General features: G+C 34.1%; 1 protein-coding gene across 1 annotated transcript in view; it reads left to right on the forward strand.

The window, feature by feature from the left end:
• LOC141544623 (uncharacterized) overlaps positions 1–4,073 on the forward strand; it is a 112,158-nt gene extending 108,085 nt beyond the window's left edge. The window contains exon 14 of the mRNA XM_074271015.1: positions 2,095–4,073. The gene's annotated coding sequence lies outside the window, so the exon portion shown is untranslated. The remainder of the gene's footprint in view (positions 1–2,094) is intronic.
• Positions 4,074–6,820: the final 2,747 nt, after the last annotated feature.

Here is a 6,820-nt window from a genome sequence, read left to right on the forward strand (position 1 = left end):
TTGTGACTTAAAATACTGAAAACATAAGCCAAACTTTGGAAATTTCTAAAAAATTCATCTGACTAAATTAATACATTTATGACAATCTGCTTATTTACCTTTACTCATATAACTCAAATCAGGACTTTTTGTGTTTCAAAACAAAATGAAACACAATTTTGCTCATTAATCATTTAATATCAGTCATCAATTTACTATTTCTCTATTCCACCACTAATAAATTACAGAATTGAAACTTAAACCTAGATTTTCTCTCTTCAAGTTTAGTGCTCCTCTTCTTGCATTGACTTGCTTTTTCAAAATATATTTTAATTTGCTATAGGTACCTGTCATTTTAGCACTTAGAAATAATGTAAACTAGAAGAAAAGATAGCAAAACAATAGCAAAACACTGACTTGTGATATGGTTGTGCAAGAGACTGGCTTTAGATACTATTAAATTAGTATAGTTCATTCATTGAGTTTTATTTTTTGGAACATTGACAGTCATGGAGTCAAATCCCCTTATCTTATCAGTGAGGAAGAGTTAGGCTTAGAGAAGTTAGACTACATGGCCAGAGTCTCTTGGTTCATATGTACTGTTATGTGTCTATCTTATAATTATCATTATCCTTTCACAATAATAACTGAAGATAAAAGAGAGGATAGTGGAGAGAGAGCCAAACTCATTCAGTTAGACTTAGATTCAAGTGCTGCTTCTAATGTGTTATGTTATCTTGGGCAAGTCTATTGATTTTACCAGGCAACTGCTACTAGAAGCAGAGGCTGACCTGACTTTATGGAGGGAGTTTCCTCACTTGGAGTCACTCCCATTGATGATCTTAAAGGTCCTGTCCAAACATCATGAGAGTATAACTCTCATTAAATAGTAATCTCATTTGATCTTCATTCCTATTCCTATAAAGTGCTGGGGCATCTTTACAAACAAGGAAATAGAATCTCAATTTGGTATTTAAGCTTAAAACTTCTGATGAGAAACTCAATGCTAACTCTGAAATCTATCAATCTACAACTGTCTATCTCTCTACAAAGTACTAAATAATGCAAATTCATTCTGAATCAAATGTGGGGCCTATACCCAGAAATACTAGATTCTGCTATTAGTTTATTATCATGACTTTGACCAAATTACTTAATGTATCTGTGCTTCAGATTCCTCATCAACAAAATGAGAGCATTAGACTAAGGTTGTTTTTTTGTTCTGTTTTGTTTTTTCCTAATTTTTTTTCTTTCCTAAAAAGATTGTGATTCAGTGCACCTGCACAGGGAATAGCACTGATATTCCATAATGTAGCAGTCACATTGCCTAAATCTCACTCTCCTCAATTTCCTGTGTTTTTAACCCAATATTTCAATGACTAATTTTAGGGTATTTTTTGTTTTTGTCTTTTGTAGTACTTTTTTGAACTTGACAATAAGGAAAAAGAAATGAGAAATGGGATTGGAAACACTCATCCTATAGTTAAAAATGAACTGGGTCTATTTGTTCGTCATAGGGACATGGTAAAAAAGGCCAAAAATAAGTCAGCTATTTTATCTCTTTATCCCTGTCTGCTTGTTAAAGGAGAGAAATGAGAGAAGCATGTGAAAATAGGATGAGAAAACAAAATGAGGTGATAATTAAGCTATCATTTTGAAAAATGAACCAATTTTTCTGCTTTCTAACAAAACTTATAAAAGTATCATCATTTTTGACTATGATATAAAAATGAAGGTAATATCTATTGAGGATAATGTGTATTTCAAAATAAAATAGAAAAATTAAAGTTAGCATAGCATATTTGATAGTGAGCCAAGAAGACCTTTTTCAAGTCCAACTTCTGACATAGATAGGCAAGTCAATAAACATCTCCATGTTCTAGTTATTGGTGGAATTGGTAGAGGGAATTTTCTCTTCAAGTAGATCCTTGTACTAGAGAAATCACAAATCTAGTATTTGTACCTAAGTTAGCATATAAATATGTATATGAAATATTATGTATTAAAGAATAGATATGTGTATATGTACATATATATGTACATACACACACACACATCTCTCTCACAGAGGCAGATAAGGAATAAAGTGGCAATGATACTAAGCTTTCCTTTTAGGTGGAGCAAAAGCATCAACACAACGAAATGGAGTCATTCGAGAGAAAAGATGATCAATTACCTAAAAACAGAAGAGATGGCAACGTTAATGAGATATTTTCAATGGGGAACCATCAGCTTGGTAAAGATGAAGAAAACACACTTCCTGGGGAAGAAATTCCAATAATGGGCATTTCCTCCAGGGAAAATTTAGCACTTGGGCACCAATTTTTAAGGGGTAAGTTTGTCAAAATATTCAAAATATGTTTATTATCAAATATTAACATTCATGGTATGTTTAGTTTGCTCTAAAAATCTAGATTCTGATTCACTCTGCATCCACTTGTTTTTTGCTGAGAAAGGAATGAAGGTCCCATGAATGTATATTGTTCCTTACTGTAAGTATGTTCTTTTATTTTGGAATTGTTATATCAGTGTATATTAAAAGAGTTAGATAACCTTTGAGGGGTTCCAAAAGAATAGGATGAAAAAAAAGATATGGATAGCAAGGAGCAAAGCAAGGGAATTTTCAAATGTTTGCAAATGTATAAATAATAAGTGCTAATGAGATATGAGAATAGGCTTACAGCTACTCCAAAAATTAGTTGGGTTCTTTTAGATGTTAAAAAGTTTCCCATCAATAGAGAAATGTCTAAGAATGAGCCCGTTTAAGTGCTTATCATGAGCCAAGCACTGCGGATACCACCAAAAAACTCAGAAAACCTAGAATCTCAAGAACCTCACACTTTTAATTGCAGACATGCAACTCATTAAAAAGATCTATTTACCAACACATCACTCTGTAAGACAGGCCTGAGGAGAAAAAGGCTAATATCCTTTCAGGATGGAAGAATCAAAAGGGGGAATTGACAGAGTTGTAGAGAGCAGTGCTCACCTAGCATTTAAGGCCTTCTAGTGCTCATGTGGCTACTGGACAGGTTGAGGAAGAGGAAAAAAACAAATAACAACTACCTGCTGCCCCATCTAAAAAAGTCTTAGCACCACAAGATGAGACACAGGAATACAGTAAAGAGGGTTCACAATTCATTTTGGGACTGTACATACTTGAAGACCTCTAAAATTCCAACTTAGGAGAGCTGAAATGTGGAAGTGATCTGGACTAACATTTAGAAAGTAGAGAGTGTTTGAAAAATTAAGCCTGGATTTACTTTTATTGAAAATAAAATTGAAAAGTAATTTAATAGCCTTAAAAAACTTTTCCTTGAACAATTGACTTTAAGATAAAAACAAATTAGATACATTAGGAAAACAACAATATATAACTTATTTGGGAGACACTGAAAAAGGGCATCTTTCCCTGCTTCAATGCCAGTATTCATACATTGTGACCTTAGTTGCATGCAGAAAGAAAGTTATCTACTTTATTCCTTTGATTAGTGAAACCATATTAGACTTATTAGTAACACACAGGAAAGCAATGGACAATTGAGAGAAAGTTTCCTTTCTTAAAAATCATCTTGTATTACTTTTATATCAGCTTCATTTTTCAAGATCTCTTTCCTTAGCCTTTTAGTGAAACATCCCTAATTAATACATCACTATTACATGCAGTGTTCCATATTGAAAGTCTTCCACCCTGCATAAATAGGAGGTGATACCCTTTCATCTGGACTAAGCTTTGACATTATAATTTCACAGTATTAAATTGCAGTTATTTTATTGTCCTCAATAATAACATTATTATAGTCAAAATTTATATTGTTGTCCTGTTGTCCTTATTTCATTTTGCATTAATTCATATAAATATTCTTATGCTTTTATATAAGTCTGATTTCTAACCATACACAATGACCATGCATCCATCAACAAAACACAATTTGCTTAGCCATTCCCAGTTATTTGCTGCTACAAAAAGTGGTTGCTGTGAATATTTTTGTTTTTAAAATTTTTCTTGCCATTGGGTAAAAATAACTCATTGGGGTGTGTGTTTAGCAGTTGGAGAGAGGAAATGCTGCTAAAGCACCAGAGAAATTACTATTCTTTGGGAAAGTTTTACAAAAAGGGCATCAAAAGAGGGTAAGTTGCTTAGCAAGCATTCTTTTTAAATGTTGTTAAATCTGAGAATAAAATTACATGATGGAATAAAATGGATATCAAGAATGATTACAAAATGTGCTTTTCCCACTAAATTTCTTCTTTGAAACTTTATCAGAGTAGGAAGATGAAGTTATCTAAAAGCTACATGAACAGAGCAACAGGTAGGTTTGTGAAGTCCATTTAAGGTAAATAAAGAACAATCTTACTACCTTTGCTCAAAGTTATAACTAGCATGTACAATCTCTCTGTCCCTCTCTTTGTCTCTCTGTCCCTGTCTCTCTGTCTCTGTCACACACACCTACACACACACACACACACACAGAGAGAGAGAGAGAGAGAGAGAGAGAGAGAGAGAGAGAGAGAGAGAGAGGGAGAGAGGAGAGAGAGAGAGAGAGAGAGAGAGAGAGAGAGAGAGAGAGAGAGAGAGAGAGAGAGAGAGAGAGAGAGAAGAGAGAGAGAGAGAGAGAGAGGGAGAGAGAGAGAGAGAGAGAGAGAGAGAGAGAGAGAGAGAGAGAGAGAGAGAGAAAGGAATGTGTTAATTCCATAGGCAGTCCATTCCTTTTTAAATAAGTTTTAGTTGTTTGGAAGTGGGTTGCTTTTGTGTTCTTTGTTTTTCATACATTGATCCCAAATGTGTTTCCTGTGCCTAGTATTGAAAGCCTTTGGAGGGTCAATTAAACATTGTTTTATTTTATATTTGAGCACATATACTACTTCATTTCATCCCAGTTCTTTCTCTTCTCTTCTTTATGGTAAACATCATCAGTTGCCCTTTATTTAACAAGGTCTTTTTCCTTCACCATCCTGATTTCTCTTCTCTGGAATTATTCTGAGTGCTAATTGTCTTTTCTAAAATATATCTCCCAGGAATGAACATATTCTTCAAACAAGTTGTGATCAGGGCATAGTATAAGGAAAGTGTCACTTCCCTCCTCCTGGATTCTATGAATTCTTAGAATTCAACCTACAATCATCAATTAAGACTTTCTCCTGGCATTTTCTCTATAGGAAGCCTGTCTTGATAAATTCCTGATATTTTGCACACAAATTGTTTAATCACAACAACCTGCATTTATATGACTGATCTTTTTTAGTCCAAGTACAGGCAAGAAATGGAAAACATTGTCTGTTAAAAAAAAAGTTGGATGAGAAATAAGCAGAATCTATTCCTAGACTAGAGAAGACAGCTGTGATTGGAAACAACCTTGTTTTCTGGGAAGGAATGTGGGAATCTTTGTTGGATTTAGATGAAGAAGCTTCACAGGCAGACAGTGCAGTTTAATGCACTACAAACAGAGAGGGACTATTAAAAGTTTATGATCTGGGGAATGATATGATCAGTACCTTAGTTAAGGAAGTTTATTCTAGAAGTAAAATGTTGTATGTGTTAAAAGAGCAAAAATAAATTTCCCTCACTGTTTTATGAAAATTTTTCTATAAAGAATAATTTAAAGATACCCTGATGGATTTTTTTTTCCTGCAATGACTCTGACATGCATAGGAAAAATGTAAAAAAGCCTGAAAAGGAGAAGTGGATTTCCAAAGATTCTAGTATGACTTGTGAAAACATGAATTCCTCATCTGATATCCTACTCTGTAGTCATGATGACAGCACCTTAAGTGAGACAGATTCTGATGAATTAAGGTAAACTACTATTGGACTAGTTCATAGAAAAATATTAGCAATGTGTGCTTTTTCTCTTTCTAGAAAACTGTTTTCCTGATTTTTTTTTTTTTTTTCTGTTTGTGTTCTTTCTGAGTATTCTGGTGCGTGAGACTTATGCATTCCAGGAAAGCTAGTGGGCCCAAACTCCCCTTTTTTATACATGCCACATTACTTCCCACTGTTTGATGGTTGAAATTCTCCTTTTTTCAGATATGGGGAACCTGCCCCAGTGATATACACTCCAATTTACTCATTGGGGTAACAGAACACAGCAGGATTGACATTTGTCTGTGAAGAGTAGTTTTCACCATACATACCCAAGCATTAGTAATAATCTCAGTCTCGGAGTGAGAAGATTTAAGACTCAAGTCTCCTGTCTCCCACTGTTCTAGAGTGGGTTGAGAACTGGAAGGCAGTGCCGGGGTCATGTAGTCCGGGCTCCTAAGTGGTTTATTTTCAGTGATACCAGTGAAAAAGAAGAAGAGCTGGGGTTTGAACTCCAGATTCACTTCACTTGCCACTGCACCACAAGGCCAATGTTAGCAGTAGAATCTAGGACATATCACACACACATTTGTAAAATAGGGATGATAATACCTGGGTTATCAGCAGGATTGTTGTAAGCAAAGTTCTTGTGCTATGGGAACATGAACTGTCGTTATTCATCCAATAACAATATTAAGTTCCTTGTGCATGCAGCAGAGTGTTCTGCTTTATTGCTTTTATTACAATAGTTTTCACTAAAAGAGATCATCTTTCTGGACTTTTTTTTTGGACATAGGGAAGGCAGAAATTTGTTATTTTACTATACATAATTATAATGGATTTCTTAATGCCCAATTGTAGAAGGTTAAAAAAAAGATTGGGAAACTTAAAAACAAACATTTTTAAAAACAAAATTTCCAAATCACATTGAAAAATACTTTTAAAAGAGGAAAAGATCAGTATTTATTATAAATTATGGCTCTGAGATAAAATAATGTCATAGTCTGTGGTTTATGTGATTGACTAGAAACATGAAAA

This window comes from Sminthopsis crassicaudata, chromosome 5 (assembly GCF_048593235.1).
Source record: "Sminthopsis crassicaudata isolate SCR6 chromosome 5, ASM4859323v1, whole genome shotgun sequence".
NCBI classification, from domain to species: domain Eukaryota; kingdom Metazoa; phylum Chordata; class Mammalia; order Dasyuromorphia; family Dasyuridae; genus Sminthopsis; species Sminthopsis crassicaudata.